The 17,818-nt window shown below is 40.4% G+C and overlaps 1 protein-coding gene and 1 long non-coding RNA gene across 8 annotated transcripts in view; one reads left to right on the top strand and one right to left on the bottom strand.

The window, feature by feature from the left end:
* LOC105832186 overlaps positions 1-17,818 on the top strand; it is a 546,626-nt gene that overhangs the window by 218,008 nt on the left and 310,800 nt on the right. The gene's annotated exons all lie outside the window — the stretch shown is intronic.
* The window catches only part of LOC105833577, a 76,062-nt gene that overhangs the window by 6,946 nt on the left and 51,298 nt on the right, over positions 1-17,818 (bottom strand). Inside the window, exon 3 of the long non-coding RNA XR_004964911.1 lies at positions 8,295-8,411. This is a non-coding gene — a long non-coding RNA (uncharacterized LOC105833577). The remainder of the gene's footprint in view (positions 1-8,294; positions 8,412-17,818) is intronic.

Here is a 17,818-nt window from a genome sequence, read left to right as displayed (position 1 = left end):
CGCATCTGCCGACGTTATTTTACAAATATTTACGCCCGCACGGCCTGATATATTTAGTCGTCGACGTAGCCGGTGCCGCGGAATCGCGGAATGACGGCGGGCAATAATTTCCCCGCGACGCGCGGTGATATTTTTAGCGGGGTTCCGACTTTTTCACCCGAGTACATCCCTCGTCGCCCGTCGTCGCCACTTATCGGCTCCTCGTTTTTCGCCGGCTGATATACCACGTACTCGCGTTCGTCCGTCCGACGTCGCGTCGTCTGACGACTAAATGATTATGATAATTAGTAATTACGGGGGCCATCGCGTCGCGATGGTGGAGATTTTAGCCCGAACGATATTGTCTGGTCTGTTATCTGTATAATTACAAGTGTTCTCCGACCACCGCCGTCGTGAACTTCTGCGAACGAGGCTCGCGAATTTGTGTCCAAACTAATTACCATAATTAATTGCCATCGAGACAATGACGGTAGATGCGATCAAGAAACGAAGTCTATCATTTTACTGCAGAATCGGAGCGAGCTAATCGCAAATATTATCGAGTTTTCACGCAAAAAGGACTGAATGTGATAAAAGCAAAAAATATAATTTTGAAGATTGTTTTTTTTTAAGTAGATAACAAGAATTGTTTCGACTGACGAAAATGACAAGCCTTATTCAAACGATGACATGGACTTAACTTGACAGATTAATAACTTTCCCGACATCGTAACAAATTTCACGATTTTTTTCCCTCAAGTCCGTTGGTAATGCCGGCCTTAATACTCTAATTGAAATACTCAGCCCCGAGGAGTTGCATGCGCCCTAAATTATTTTGCATACGTGCGACCGGAATCATGTGGCAGCCGGAGCGGCGCAACGTCACGCCGCCGTGCATAGGAAAGACGTGAGCTATACAGTCGTGTCTAGCTGCAGTCGCCGCCTCTGGCCGTCGCTTTCATCGTAGGCGTGTGTACTCATTAATAATTTATGTCTCCCAGTAACCGTTACGTGTACCGGACGTGCCGTGTCCCGGCCTTACCTACCTACCTACCTACCTACGCGAGTGGTGCCCCGACGCGCATTGGTGTACACGAATTTCAGATGAGCATTTATCCCGAGCGCTCGTAATTCTTTACCACCGACTGGTAGGAGAACGAACGCGGACAACGTTTGATCTATCATTCCTTTTTTTTTTCCGTTTCACTCTTTTCCCCCTTCGCGAGGACGATATCCGCCGTTCGTCCGGATTCCGAAATTTGCATATCGCTCGTAAACCGGGGTCACCGTTCGTCGAATTAAGACGACGTCGTCCCGGACGTGCCGTCGAAATGAGATTTGCTTAATTCTAGGTCGTCCGGCTCGGAAAATTTACAAGATGTCCTATATTACGATTTTAATTTTGACAGCAAATTATCCGAATTCAATTTCTTCGCCCGCTAAAATACACAAGATAAAGTAATTCTCAAATTCCAAAATTATTTTATGAGAAATTGTGGAATTGGTTCCGAATTTTAATTGATTATAATTTAATTAATTACAATTAATTATACATTTTGTTATCCCGGACATGTGATAAATGTCAGAAAAATAAATTGAATTTGTATGATTAAATCGAGGTCTCGTGCCGCACGCGAAAAAATAGGATTGGAATAAATTTCGGACGGGAATAAATTTCAGCGAAGGCTGTACGTGCGTTTGAATGTCATCTTTATCTTGAGGCGCAACGTATTCTTCTATATTGACGTCGAGGATAAATTTAAGGGGCTTCTATGCTCGTATACATAATTTTGCACCCTTCGCATCCATACGCGTACTCGGCGCGTCGTGCATCTACTTTAACTGGCTCACACACTCCCGATTCTCACGCACAAACGTCTCTTCGCACCTACCCTTTCGAGATTGTTCAAGATCCTCTTAGCTCTCGAATAACGATCGCACGTAAGTGGAAGCCATGCGTGCGCTCGATAGTCGTGGCGAGCTTCCCGAAGTCTCGGGAATTACTTTATGCCGCTTAAACCTTTTTATCGTGTCGCTGTTGCGCATTCTGCTTTTCTCTCTTCATTAAAATTTTTTGCACTACTTCTCGCTATTTCTTAGGAAAGTATAATTCGAAATAATTTAGACATTTCTGATGGACGAAAATAATATCTTTATTCGTGACAAAAATTCCATAGTCATAATTAAATCTCTTTTTTTTTTAATAGAAATGTTAATTCGAGAAGCTTAATTTTTCTCGATCGCATTTTACTTAAAACTAGACGAATATAAAAACAAGTAGATAAAAATAATAGCGAAGTTTTATATTACTTATTATTAAAAAAAGGAAGTATTAATATTTACGTTTGAAGATATAGGACGTATATTTTTGCATACTATATTTGTCAGAAAACGACACGATGAAAACAAGTCTCCGATTTCTACGTTTTTGATATCGAGGTCATGAATCGATATCGTTTTTCGATCAACGCGAACGTTTCTTTAGTTGAAACCGGAATATCACCGGCAGCTGACATCTTCCTCGTTCCGCAAAAGTTCGCGGCATAAGAACCTGGGGACGGGGATAGGACTTCTCTTTGCAGAAAAAGACTCGAGCCGCGTTGAGTTCTATCTTAAGACTTCAAGAAAAACGCGGGAAACTCATTGGAAGCTTGAAATTTTAATACCTCTTGGAAATTTCGCCGAGCTCCTAAGGCAGACTTTTCCAATCCGGCGAGTGTCAAATCAAAACTTGCAACTCGTTCGCTCGAATCTTTCGTGTACGCCGCACATTCTCTATGTATATTAAGCTCTGAGTGAATAGAATGTATATTTTGAATTGTAATATTTGATTGAAAATTATGTAAAGACTTAAAGGGAAAAATCAGCGTTCGATGTTGATTAGCGTGAGCAATATTTCAACGAAACATGATTTGACGAACTATTTAAAAAAAAAATGTAGAAATATTTTAAATTCTTATTTTTGTATCTCTTATAAATAGAATAATATTAATAGTTCTATTAATAATTTAATGAAAATGTCCGATAAACGTAAGTTGCGAATTTCTTGCGGCGCGGTCGCTCGATTGGTCGAAAGGATCGTTTCCCGCGAAGTTTTTCGCAGTCGAATAAAGTTGGCACGGATGGCGAAGCCGACGGGGAATACTCTTTGTTCAAATTTAATCCCTGCTTCACGGCAGGGAAGAGGAACCTCGGGGACTTTAAATTTCGACTTTGCTGGAGTGCGGTCGGCCGCGTCGAGATGTCGAACTTTCGCACTCTTCGTGCGTTTTCCACAACTCTTGCCGGAATAATTATAACACGCGGTTATTAATAGATAGGGATTGTATAGATATATATTACAAACTACTATGCCAATTTTGAGTCTTACCAACTTTTCAGACTTCTATTTTTTACATTAATATTTTTTAAGTTTTACTTTTGCTTTTTGTTTGAAAGATACCATCCAGAAAAGGTAATTTTCCTGTATGTATACTAAATATTTAGAAAAATTATTCTTGATTACATTAGTAAATATTATTTAATTGACATTATTTCACTTAATATTTCATAGCTACTACTAAACTCTTTTTTTCTGTATACTCAATTAATATTAATTTTAATGCAGTTATATAAAAAGATTTATTTCAATTTCACAGTTAGTTCAACTGAAAACTTCATATTTTATTAAAATCAGGTTTATCCTGTCAAAAATGCCGCCGAATGCGTAAATTTCCGAATGACCAGGCATACGATTTCGGGCGAGACTTGCGAGTGAAAGCGGCGAAAATGTTCATTGATCGCATTTCGCGTTCCGGACGAGGCTGGTTTCACGACTAACCATCGAAGTCGCTCTCGCCGTCTCTCTCCCCGCAAAATCGAATAGAAGAGTAATTAATATAAAAACATAGGCGACAGAAAAACCATTCGATGGGCCGGTTAACGCAGCTGCGCCGTGTTCCTACGCTGCAAGAACTGATTTACGGAGTCGCGCGCATCTGCGAACACGCGCACTCTTTCATTTATTTTATCCATTTATTCTCTCTCTCTCTCTCTCTCTCTCTCTTTCTCTCGCTCCGAGTTCCCTGTATACACGAGGGGGCCTTCTCGATAAATATCTCTAACGACTTCGTTTTTTCGAACGCGGCATGAAACGAACGCGTTGTCCGCGTCGAACGTGGTGGAACGACCATCCGTCTATTTTCCACGATAACGGAAGAGTTGATCCGTAGATACCGACTCCGAAAGTGCTCCGTCGATCGATCGATTTCGTATCAATTCAATTATTGAGTTTTCGAGCGGCGGACCGAAGCGGCGGCGGTCAGGGAAATCACGAACGCGAATTATCCGCAAAGGCGGCGCGGTGGGGAATTGATATGACGGCGCATCCCGCGATGCATCCCGCTATCAACGTGCAATCAATCTAATGCACGGGCGGCGAATATCGTCATCGTTATGCCGATGACAATGACCGGTCGCGTACAGAGTGCGGTGCATGTCGCGTTTGTACTTGCCCGCGACCACCGTGCGTCGGGACCCGCTTTATGAAAGCAATTCCACGCGCGTATCTGTCCAATCAAGATACCGGGGAGCCGATTTTGCTCGATGATCATACAGCGCCGACCATATTTTGTCTCTTGTGCGACGTAATTGATTATCGCCGTATACGCAGCGCGGTGCGTTTTAATTGTCTCGATTGCCGCGGGGGAAACGGTTTTCATCTTTCATATCGCGCGTTGCGGATTAAAAATTACAATCGAACGTAACGTTTCGAATTCATTACCGGTCCAGTGGAGCGCGTGGAAACCAATCGTCTGGCCTTTCAATAAATTGCAATGAATCCGACCGTTCAGCGTTTACAAATTTAATGGCGCCATTAACTTGTTGTAGATAATTTATTAACACTCGTCGCGGAATTTCCATTTCGGATCAAAATTTATTTTTTTTTAACTTGCCAAATGCTCTTTTAATGTTTATGTAATTTTATTTGTTATTAAAGAAGCACACACACTCGCTTAGGATGTAGTCATCCGAGAACACTTTTCGCAGCCAGATACGCAATGCAACACCTCTACGCATTTAAGTCTTCCCATCGGGCGAAACAATTTTTTTTTTTTTGCATCGCGGAATCAGTCCGGATATTTTTTTTGCATCGTTCGGGAAAACGAGGATGCGGAAAATCGACCGAGTTTCGGATTCGAGGCCTCGGGCGGAGCCATCCGATGCATCGGACCGCGACGAGCTTGATTTTTGTCAAGTGCAACGACTGCAAATAGAAATCCTCGGGCGTTGAAATCTGCCGCAGTACTGGAAGGAGGAATGGCCGCAACCTTCCGGTTCTATTAATAGTGGTTTCATTACAGTAAAAAAATTCAGCAAGTTGATGTATTTTTACCTGTCAGCTATGTCCATCCAATCAAGCTAATGAAAAAACCTTTTATGGTAAAAAGCGCAATCGATACGGTGCTTCAAGTAGGATAACTACACTCGAATAAACTTGTAATAACGAAGTTTAAGGGAGTGTTGGCGACGGAATCACCGACATTATTATAGGTTCGAAATTTTTCCGAATTGGTTTGTTACGATTCAATGATAAATTTTTTAACAATATAATTATTATTAGTGTTCAGCCTTATTGCGGGTAAGTAGAAAAAAATAAATTTAATTGCGAAATATTGATTAAAAACGTCAGGTACGCCGTAAGGTGATTTTTTTGAAATTTTATCTCGGGAGGGAAAAATACAGAGAAAGCAGCAACAAAATGTAACAATTAAGCGCTGCGCGAACTCTCCAATTAATTCGAGATGAAAACGCCCATCGATTTTCGGGATTTCGCTCGAGATTCGCCTCGCGAAAAAGCCGTCGATTCGGGAGAACAGTTTGAAATCTTCATGCGACATCGAGAGTGCATCGCCGTTGCCGTTAGATACGCGCGAGAGCCCGCGAACGAGCCGCAGCTGTGCACGGATCATCGGCGGGCAGAATGGCGAGATGAGACGGGATGGAAACTCAATTGTAGCCTCGGCTCTCTGCGAGCCGTCGCACTGCACTGCACTGCACTGCACCGCGCGGAGCCGAGGTGCATCGAACTGCAGTCGCATGTGAAAACCGTGTTGGCGTTCGGCAATGCGCGTCGATTAGCCCGCCGGCGTTGCAGCTCCGCTATAGAGAGACGTTCAACCGAGAAATACATTTCGTACACGCCCGCACACATATACGCAAACATAGGCACGCTACGATGCGTAGACTGTGCTTACACGAGCCAGCGAAACGGGAATACACTCGAATAACAGACGGACGATTTTTCTCGCCGATAATTTATGTCCAAACTTGCCGACGTGCGCCTTAAAAGGGGATTCTCTTCTCTGCATTCCTCACGTTTTATTTAAAATATTACATATTCACAGCTTTTCCTTTATTCAATATTTTCGTGCAATTAAAAAAAAAAAATTTCTTTTTACATTGTATTACGCACTACGCGCGACAAGAAGATACGAATAGAACGAAGCTTTTGACTTCTCGTGAGATTTAATTCCGCGTTTACAACCGGATTCCGGTCGATGTATCTAATATAGAGAGGGTCTGCGGTATCGAATTTCCGCTAACAGAAAAATCGATCTCGGCCTCGTCAAAGAATCCGCGACCGAAGGGACACCCGATACAGACACCCCCCTGTGTGTGCACTACACCCGAGTGTCCATCGACAAACACCGTGTGTGCAACGTGCGTACGCGAGCGCGCGTTTGTATACGCGCACGCACACGACCGCGCGGGGAAAGCTGCTGCGAGCGACTGCGTGCAAATAACGCATTCACAGAATACACATGCAACTGTACGCGGGCGCATACGTTATCTATGCATAACAAAGGGTTCGCTCGACAAAACCCGAGTGCATCGGAGGATGCTTTCGTTTTTTTTTTATTTCTCCTCCTCCTCCTCCTCTTCCCCCTCTCCCCTTATCGTCATTCGGCAAATTTAACGCGGACGGATTACGAGATTTGAGCGTTTTGCAATCGCGCGAAACAAATGGCGGGGGACACGACTGTTTGTTTACGATAAACAGAAATATCGCCCCGAGTTCGTCGGCTGCAACGTGACATACGCACATGGCTTAAACTGTTTGTAATTGGAGTGACGAGTGTCGAAATTCTGGTCCCGGCTCGCCGCCCGAAAATTTCCGGCCTTGCAAATATAGCGCGCCGAAGAGATTTATTCAACGCGGCCGCGTTTTGACGTTTTTCAGGTAGGATTGCGCCACGAGCCGGGGGTGGTTAAAAACTTTTCGAGCTCTTTCGATGCGCGCGATCCATTTCCGACGTATATCGTAAAGAGAGAATTAATTTCTTTCACTTCAAAGTGATTTCAAAATGCATCTTTTTTTGCATCTTTCATTGTCAGCACGACAATGCGCGGCGAAAGAATAAAAAGCGTGTCCGAGATCGATAACGAAATGACGAGATAGTAGGTGTTAAACCAATAAAAACTGCAATTTTTGAACTTTATGCGTTGCATCACGTCTGCAGAGGTCGGCTGGTAGCCGCATGTACATCGAACGCGGGAAATAACGAAATTAATTTATTAATTTGTCCAGAGCGAGAGAGAGAGAGAGAGAGAGAGAGAGAGCTGAGTTAGTCCACGGCCGATCCGCGAATCGAGCGAAATGCCAATCCCGAGGGCCACGTTCGTTCGCAATTCCGCGGACCGAAGCCGCCATTCGCGAGAGTTTGCGTTCGTGCGGCAGGGGCGACGAAGCGGTTAATCCGCCGGAAAAACTAATTACGACGTGCGAATCCGCGCCGTTTATTACTTCGTACCGAGCCCGATGACGCACGCGAATCGTCGTCGCGATTTATCGGACGCAGATTTTCGTGCGCGCGCCCGACGGTCCTGGTCGCGATTCGTTATTGTTTTCTCTCGCTTCGCCAGCTCCGACAGCTTTTCGACATCGACTCGACACCTCGCGATTCCACGACCAATCGCACATCCGGCTAAATGCTTCACGTCCCGCGTGTCCGTCCCCCTTTTGTTTATTTCGGACAATTTACATATGGCAGCGATTTAACTCGAGCATTTCCCGTTTATATTGATAGCCTGATTTATTCGCTCACTTGATGGCGCACGTTCGATAAAACCAACAATTTTCTTCAATTCTATTATTAAATACTAAGTAAGATATCACATGAAAGAATGTCATAGAGAAATTATATTTTTGAAAAATTGCCTGCTATTAAAAAAAAATTAGAAATACAAAATATTAATTTTCTTATATTTGAAAAAAATTTAACTCTTGTATTTTTACCGTTAATAAAAAGAAAGTGAAAATAAAAACCACTCACCAAATGGGACAATCAAGCTGAACAAAGAATAGACAAGAGCTAAGTACTTCTGTTATACTTCATCCTTTATCATCCTTCTTATGTATCACGAAACAACCACACAGCCTTTCACATTCCCTATACAGAGAAAGTAATCATTTTACGTAGGTGGCCATCGTTGTGCTCATATACATCGACAAATTAATTCAACAATAGTTTCATTAGTATTAATACTAAAAATATAAAATTGTAACATATATCGACATAACGTATAAAGACATAGTTGCGAGTTTTCTTTTTTAATTGCTTTTATTTCTCCTAACTTTTATGGCATAAATACCAAAGTTATTCTACTTATAATATAACATAATTTAAATATAGCGCGTTATATTATATTTAAGCGCATTTTATCTCATCGTTAAACCGATGCGGTGTGTCGTGTCTGCTGCATTCTTGAAATCAGTGTACCGTTTTTTTTTTCTTTCAACGGGGAAACGCCATTGCGTGATACAGCAGGGAATCGTATCGCCTAATTTTACTTTACGAGTTCTAGGAGTCCCTGTAAAACCCCTTCACGACGTAAAACGCCCGTCGTAGAATTCTCGGCGTGGAATTCCTGCACGCTCGACGCACTCGCTTTTTACGATCGAAATTACGTAGAAGTAGCTTTGCGCGGAAATCAAGAGATTAAGTCGCCCCTCCCTGGGTTCCGATTTTACAATCGCCTTCACGCGCAGTCTTGCCCGTGACGCTTTTCCTCCTCGCCATCCCGATTGTCGACCGTTTTTACGGCGCCTCTCTATTCCAATTACTAATCGTTTCAGTATCTATTACGCGCGCTCTTCCGCGCTCTTCTGATTCTCAACGTTGTTGCTCACATCTCGCTCTCGCGATTTTGAATGCGTTTTATAAGCTCAACATGTAGCATCATCTTTTGTCTCTACTTTTATCTCGACCTCTTTACACGAGTATTTGTATCGCAGCTACGACATTTAAGTTCCGAAATCAAATGTCTCTTTCTGCTGCACGGTACCGACTTCACGAGACACTACACACGTACTTTTACGGTGTCCAGCTGTGCACGGGGAAGAGAAATAAATCCAGTGCGGAATGTGAAGAGCGCATAAATCCACGGTTTAGAACAAAGAGTCTTGCAAGCTATGTTTGCGCGTGAACTCCGTTAGGAAAGCTTGACGCTTGAATGCGAATGACGTCCGCCGGGCGTTGGCACTTTTTTTTATTTCTTCGTCTTTTCAACGGTGTTTTATTATAGCCATTTTCCTCTACTGTCGTTCTTTACAGGATACTATAAAATATATGGTTGCCTTAAGATCATCATATAAAATCGATAATAGATTCTTCTTTATTCCACCCGAAGTTTATAATGTTTAATATTTCCCATAATCAATTTGTTATTTAAATATTTGTTAACAAGTTCACGTTATTCCACTGAATTAGCAAAAGGATGAAGGAAACATATTAAACTTACAATGAAATAAAATTTGTAAATTTTCTGTGGAGTCATCAGTTTTTTTCGAAGTGAGTTTCATCTACCGGAAAATAATTTTCGGATACTCTTCGTGAATTTGGAAGAACGTCCTAAACTAAGAGCAGCCGTTACTTGTTCCACCCTCACGCGTCTAACGGCGCGAGACGGTGATTTCTCAGTAAAGCTCCCTCCCATGCGAAGTAACGGAAAGATCCATTCTATTCCCCTTTTATTTTTTTCATCTCTCCTCATCTGTTTCTGGATCCTCCGGAGTGCACAAATAAATAAATACGCATCGCTATCTTGCGAGTAATTCGGGGGGGAGGAGGGGAGGGAGGGGCTAACGGCTGGTAGATTTAAGTACTACCTAGTCGCTTCTCCGACAATGGGGTGTTTAGTGTCCCCCCTAACGAGACTCCGTCTTCTATCGGGTCTTCCAAATTGGATTCCTATTTCTCCAAATCGAAAAAAGAGAGCCCTCCGAATCGAAAGATCCTCCTCCGACACTTACGTGTTTCTTTTTCTCTTTGTACTTGTCGTCCCCTCGACATTACCCCGCTTCATTTCTGTTCTCGCTGTAGCTCCCATTCATCGATACGTTATTACGCATTACGATTAGATCTTAGGATTCAATCAATCTCCACGCTCTTTGTATTCTATCCTATCTATTATTACTTACTTTAAGACCTACTGAATGTTACAATTCGGCTTAACGTCGTGAGATGTATTGTCGGTAGTACACGAATAGCTTTTTTCTTTTTACCTTATCAAAGCATATCCCGATTAATCTAACGTATTAAAAGAAACTTAATACAATATGCATTGGTACTAAAGAAAGATTAGTTTTATAAAAAAGGAGTCCCTAAATAATTTAATAAGTTTTCAAATCAAAAGGACATTTTTGAAGAATTTGAATTACATATTTTTTTGAAAAATTATAAAAAATTTATAAATTATTTCTAGTTTTTGAACAATTGTAATATATAATAAAGTATTATATAGTAATCAATATTTTCTACAATAAAATAATCGTTGAATTTTACGTTTATTCTATTTCTAATGTCCGTTTATATTTTTCTCGCATTGTTCACAAATAGTTTGTGTATATATATATTATATATATATAGTGAATTAGACGTAGCGCGGAGAACAGTATACGTCATCAGACATTAATTGTCCTTGTTTGTGTACTGTCTACTGGATAGTCTCTCGTCGAGGCGGTCTCCCGTGGCGTAAAGGACGCACAGGACCCTAACTCGTCAGTTTCTACCCGCTCGCGAATGGAATTCCGCTCCCCTCCCCCCTCCCACTCTCTGACATTCAGGAAGACGTGGGAGAGTTGGAGACGGACCGGAGAGTTCTGATTCCCCAATTTGCAAGCGGGAACATACTACTATGTACCTCGGGGCACTATCGTGCGTTGCCGCCGCAGCACACCGGGATTCCACGGTTAATTTAGGTGTTGTGCTTCCTGGGGGAGTCGTCGACTACTGCGCGCCGCGTTCTTCCAGCCCTCGGGCCAGCCTCGATGCCGCGGGCGGACGATATTCTCGCAGTGCGACGAGAACTCTTTTCGAGTCCCCTACAGACACGACAAATCGCTGCGAAGCCACCTTATCATCCAATTCACGCGGGATTTCTTATGTGCGCAATCTCGCCAAAGATGCGAACACAAAGCGGAGGGATAATTGCATTAAAAATTTGATATTACACTTTATCGTATGTATAATAAGAGTGTTATGCAAGCGGGTTTTAGTCTCGTCTATCTCTTCTCTGTTTGCAATGTATAATAGCAGGAGAAAAGAAATTTCGCTAATCTCAAACTATAAATACATTTTAAATCATTTTGTAAGATTTTTAATGTAGCACGGTGAGAATGTTACTTAAAGAAAATTATTTTTAGAGCGAAATTGAAGGTTCTTCGAAATTAATTATTTTTCTTTCCTTAAAAATATAGAAATTTTTACTTAAATATTATATAGTTACACATATACAGAAGTTAATTTGCCTGACAATTAAAGTTAAAACAGAATATGTAAAATATAATTTTCTTTGAAGCAGGTTCAGTGACATATCGGATAGACATAAATATTAATAAAAGGACAATATAAGGTTTTTCAGCTGTGCATATTATTTACAATTTAGAGCCATTTTATCAATTTGTGAGACATCTTTAACGACATGTTATTTTATTTATACTTCGAAACATTATCCGTTCGTGCATTATCTCGAGTGACACAAATGAGATATACGGTATTGTTTGCGTGAGTGTGCGTTATTTCAGTTACACAAGATGTAACTGAAATGCGCCATTATATGAATACAACCCTGATAGGATATCCGAAACTCAATTGAATATCTAATAACGCAGTAATCTAATTGGAGTAATGGGCTGTTGTTACAATTTTCTAATTAAAATAACATCATTAAACATGATCAGCATTAGTTTCAAATATATGATACTGTTAAAGCGCAATCTTGGTCAAAAGTCACTTTTAACAAGTCAAAATCATTCAAAACATGTTTACTTGCAAATAACATTTTTCCAAATTAATGTATCGTAGCATCATGTATCCCTTGTACAAGTTACCCCCACATAGATTTCTAAATCTAAGAAAGCTAGTTCTCTATTCATTTCTTTCCTCGTTTGAGATTTTTGTATAAATATACTTGTATAAATATACTTAAATCTTATTTAAAATACACAAAGTATTTTGATAAAAGATTTTCCGATAAAATACGTGTACAGCCTTAACGTTTTTTTTTTCGCGTAATCCATCTGTTCCGACAGTCACACGATTTTCAGGACGATAGGTAATGGGGCAAAGCCTCTACGATGTGTTCGCGTAATAATGGTGATCGATCCTGGTCAGAAAAGCTGCCGTGGAGAGGACTCCTTGTTGACTGCTTAGAAGTCTATAAATACCGAGTCGAGTATCTTAAATGCAATCTTCACCCTCGCAGAGCTTCCGCGCAGCTTTCAGAACGCGGACCCCCCGCAGACCCCACTCGACCGGCTGTGTTCGACCTTAAGTGGCACGAGAAACTCGCTTCTACCAGGGTTCGCCTGGAGATCCTTATGAGCGATCCGTGTCGTCGAGATGGAGCTGCCATTCTTCGGCGATCTTCCCGCCACGCTGGTGACGTTACTTCGCTCTCATTCGATCAGCCAGAAGATGCTCGACAATAACGAGGATCCCTTTACGGCATTCCCGTCGAATTACGATCAAGTTTCTCGCTTTCAAAGGGAGAAGCTGATGCGTCGCCCTTCCTCGCCTGGCCGATGAAATGAATAAAGTGCTGCGTCGCGAGCTGCGCACGGTATCGCGCCGTATCATCGACAAACGTATCATATTAAATGTTAATTGATAGTTTGAAGTGTCGGCAACAAATCTTATCTCGGGATACAACACTACGTAATAAACTATGCAAAGTAGATAGGAAAGGCATTGACCTTCTCACTCTCAATTTCACCAAGTGATGATGCCGCTTTCTCTGTATATTTCTTTATTATCTTCTTTTTCTACCTACTCCTTTTTCTACCCTACGTTTTTTTGCCAACAAACGAAAAAATATTGTCTTTGTTTTTCTGTGTAATACATTTGCGTTATTTTGTATTTTTTATTTGTATGACTTAATTTTCCGGCAATATGGTGATGAGTTTCAAGTTTTTTTTTATTATTCATCCATTATTAACATTATGATAATACTTAGTTTTGTTTAATGTTAAATAATTGTTGTATCGACTGATGAGGACTTCATAAAGTCGAAACGTTTCGAGAAGAAGTCGAAAAACGAGAGTTTTTTTTATTATTATATTGCGTATTAACTTCCATTCGTCTGTCACATTTTTTATCTTTATTTTTGGTAGTCAAATTATATTTTTTATAGGAATATTATATTGGCTCATTGTATTGACCTGTTTCTTCATATTTATTTCTTTTTCTACTTTATAGTATTACATTTATTATTATCAGAGTCCTAATATTACGTTTTCTGTATTATTTGTAAAACTTTAAGATATTTTAAGTAATATAAAGATTTGAAAAAATTTTGTTGTAGCAATACTAATAAAAAATCCTATCGAAATAAATTTCATGGAAGACAAGTACAAGATGTTTCAGAAGTTTTCTTTTTTTAAAGATATATTACATAGGTCAAATAATAGTTGGAAATTCAAGTGACTATTTAAGTTCTGAAAGAACAAATTAAACGACAAAAATTGTAACTTCTTGACGTTTAATGTTGAACAATGTCAAAAAATTAGACAAGAGGTATGGTTTCAAATTATGCGGTAGCCCAAAGAAATTTCAAAGATCCTATTATTGGAGGAAAATGCGGGATCTGCTGAGCTTCCTGTACATCACATTGTAAAGTCGCATTGTACGCGCGTTTCTGCGAGGTTTCCTAATGACTCGGGACTGTCACGGTATAAACGACGACAATGCCAACGACTTCGCGTTCACCAACCGTAGCAACCGCCATACTAGCCGGTCCTCTCTCTCTCTGTTGATGCGTCTCGGGCCCTAACGCGGTCGCATAATTGCGGACTCGTGTTTTCGGCGGCCACACACGCGGATGCCACGCGTGAATTGCTCGCCTTGGACGTCGCCACCGCCAATGTGAATCGTGGCATTCCTTCCTATTTATTGTTGTCTCGAAATTATTCTCCTAGAATCATTCGTACAATTGCTATATGTATAACACGTAAATCTGGCGTTAACAGATTTAATCAAAAATAAATTCGTATAATCAGATTAAAAATAACAGAAAAATTATTATATTTTACTTTTTACTTTGGTCATGAAAATATTATAAAAATATTATCTGTCTTAATAATTCCAAATAATTTATTAATTGTGCATTGTGTGAAAATGCAATCGTTATAACAGTAACAAGATTAAATTTATGAAATCGAAAAACAATAAAATTTTATTTTATTGAAATAACTAAACTAAAGTTTTTTACGAAATCGTATAATTTAGATAATAATTGTAAGATATAACAACCCTTTTTTTAAGGGAAAACAATAATATTTGTATAGGAAAAAAAGTGTCTTAAATTGACTAATTAAAATTAAAATATGATCAGATTAATGTATATAAATGATATGCTTAATTAAGAATAATCAAGAACAGATTAGAGAACAAAGATTTCACTTTTTCTTGCACGGTCGGAATGTGACAACATTGCCAAGCGTAAAAGCGATCATTAGCGAGGAATCATCGTTCCGAATTAGTCATCCGATTATAGCCGCCGTTCGGCGAAGGCATATTGCTTTCCGCGGTTTATTTTGCATCCTTTCACGGCGGAATCCTCATTGTTCGCGACACTCGGAATTTCTTTTGCTCTCGACGAGGTCAAAATTATCCCTCTCGCACTGTCTCGGAACGACGCCTTTCGTTGCGTCTTGTTGCGCCGCAATGTCGAGTATCCGTAGAGCTCGAATTAAAACTGTTACTTCTCATTTTCATTTGCAACAGCTAAACCGCAATCTAAATTTGAACATTCGTTGTTTCGCGACTTCGAATCACCGCAACAATGTATAATATATAATTAACTGCAAATAAAATATATGGAAGAATTTTTAGCCCAGACATTTATTATTTGTATATCGCTTTTCTCTTACTTCAAATAGTATGCTGTTTATTTAAAAATTAAATGAATAAAGTTCTCTCTTTTAAATTTGTTTTTTTATGCCATTACAGATCGCAAATTGGACGATTCTATATTGGTATATTGTGATAATAAACAGCTACAATGAAAATAAATATCTACAAATAAATAAAAATTTGCAATAATACTTAAAAGAATAAAATATCCCTATGGTGATATTTTCTAACCATTGAAAACATTATATTGATTGAATTTAAAAAATTGCAGGCACTAATCTTTTAATTATTTTATTATTTGAAACCCACGTGAAATTCTCTCTCTAGCTATTTCAGTAATTATTTGTAAAAATCTATTGAATGTGGGCTTAAAAATTTTAATTCCGTTATAACTATTTTGTACCGCTGTTTCAATTGTATATCGATTCACGTATATTAAGCTGTAACTATAACGACGCGATGCGTGTCGATGCAATGTGTTTGTACGGTACGTGACAATGCAATGAACTCTATCACGTAAATGCGGCACATTTGCATTGATCGCGCGTACGGGGGATAAATGCATCGTCCGGAATCAGCTTCGTTCGCTCGTCGCCTACGATCGTCGGGCCGACGATGATGGGAACCGGAACCCTCATGCCTCGCAAATCTTCCATTTCCGGCTCAAAACGGCACTCGCAGGAGTTGAGTGATATGATGAAAATGACTGTTAACTTGAGAACGAACGAGATTACATCGTGATTCTTGCTACGCCGTCTATCTGACAATTTGCGAGGTTCTGTATTGTCTACTGGATCTCGTGCAGTGCATTTCTCGCACGTAGACGAGATGTTAAGGACTTATTTCTCAAGATAACTTAATTCTTCCAAAATTCTTTAGTCATACGCAATATACATTTTCGGTAATAAAATATTAATTGTAAATATACTAAGAAAAGTATTATATTGTATATATTACAGCATATTTATATGATAGACGTTATTAAAGATTAAAGATTACGTTCTTTTTAACGTAACTTTATGCATAGCGACACGTAATACTATACACTCAGTTTTTCCCTCCACTCGAAGCGTTAAGAGGTTGTAATTACGCTTGCTATCCTCCCACACCTATCATTATCATCTTATCGCTTGCGCGTGTCTCAGTTTTATCTTCAATCCCCGTTTCACTTTGTAATCCTCAATTACCTCCTAAGAGAGGATGATCTCAAGATAGCCCGAAAGCCCACGGATAAACGGAATCGCGAGCTAAAGATAACGAAGACACGGATGGATCCCTTAAGAATTTCAATAATTACGAATTTCATTCGAATAACGTTTCTTGATTCTTCCCTAACCCTCCCCGGGTTTTTCTTTTTCGATCTCTTTTTCAGAGGATTCGCTGCTGGGTAATTCATACATGAGATTATATTTCGCGCTCACGAAACGGGCCGCATAATGCCGCGCCGCGGTTTCGTCGGAATATAGCGTTTCCACATAAAATACGGCGACAGAGGTGCGGGGGAGAGGAGGTGGGAGGGAACGGCGGAGGAGACGGTGGGATTGCTGGATGCACCGGAAGCTGTGCCGTAACGATACTTTACGTCGTCGTGAAGCGGCTCGCGTCCTTGCCGCCACGCCCTCGTAAGAGAGACTTTAATATCCTGTCCTTTGATACCCTTAAAACTCGTCGCGTTCAGACTCGAGATATCTGCACGTACGATCCAATTCCCTGAATAGAGCAGCTGAAACGAATGGGTGGTGGCTGGCTAGACGTAGCTACGTGCCAGCTTCTCGTATGTGGCTTCCCGCGGAGGATGTTTCCACTGTACCTTGATGGCAAATGGGTTGACGCGAAAAAAGATGACAAAGAGTCGTTTACATTCTCATCAATCCACATTAGTTACGTTTCTTGTGAAATTCTCAGTCAGAAGTCACACAACATTCCGTGTACGCGAATGATTACCGTGTGTTAATTATTGATCCTGCGTAATATCACGAAGTCTTGTTTGACAGATCGGAATATCAGTCGCGTCGAATATTAGAGAGAACGAAGAAGAAGGCCACGTGAAATTCTTGGCAGATTAATCGAGCATTTGAGCACGCGAATGCGTCGTTATTATTGAAGGAAAAATAAGTTAAAAGAATAATTTACTAATCAACGGGAGAGGTTTCGCGTGCGATCAGACTGAATGTTAAAGCGTTATTCAATCCTCTGAAGGATCCGAAATTTAGGTCAGTCCTTTCGTGCCAGGTTCGACGTACTCGTTTCTACAAACCGCCTTAGTTTCAGCGTTTCCTTTGGACGGACTCCAAATACGCTGAGGATGTTATAAAAAGAAAGATTCCTCCCGCTGATCATTTCGTTCACACTTTGTACATTTCGCGTAATCGTATTGAGGAAAGAGGCGACCGACAGTGTATCTCATTGATTGAAAGTATCGGTTTAAAAAAGTAAATGCGACT

Source organism: Monomorium pharaonis, chromosome 1 (genome assembly GCF_013373865.1).
Source record: "Monomorium pharaonis isolate MP-MQ-018 chromosome 1, ASM1337386v2, whole genome shotgun sequence".
Classification (NCBI taxonomy): domain Eukaryota; kingdom Metazoa; phylum Arthropoda; class Insecta; order Hymenoptera; family Formicidae; genus Monomorium; species Monomorium pharaonis.
Note: the sequence above shows the minus strand (reverse complement) of the source record. Positions and strands in the feature narration are given on the sequence as shown.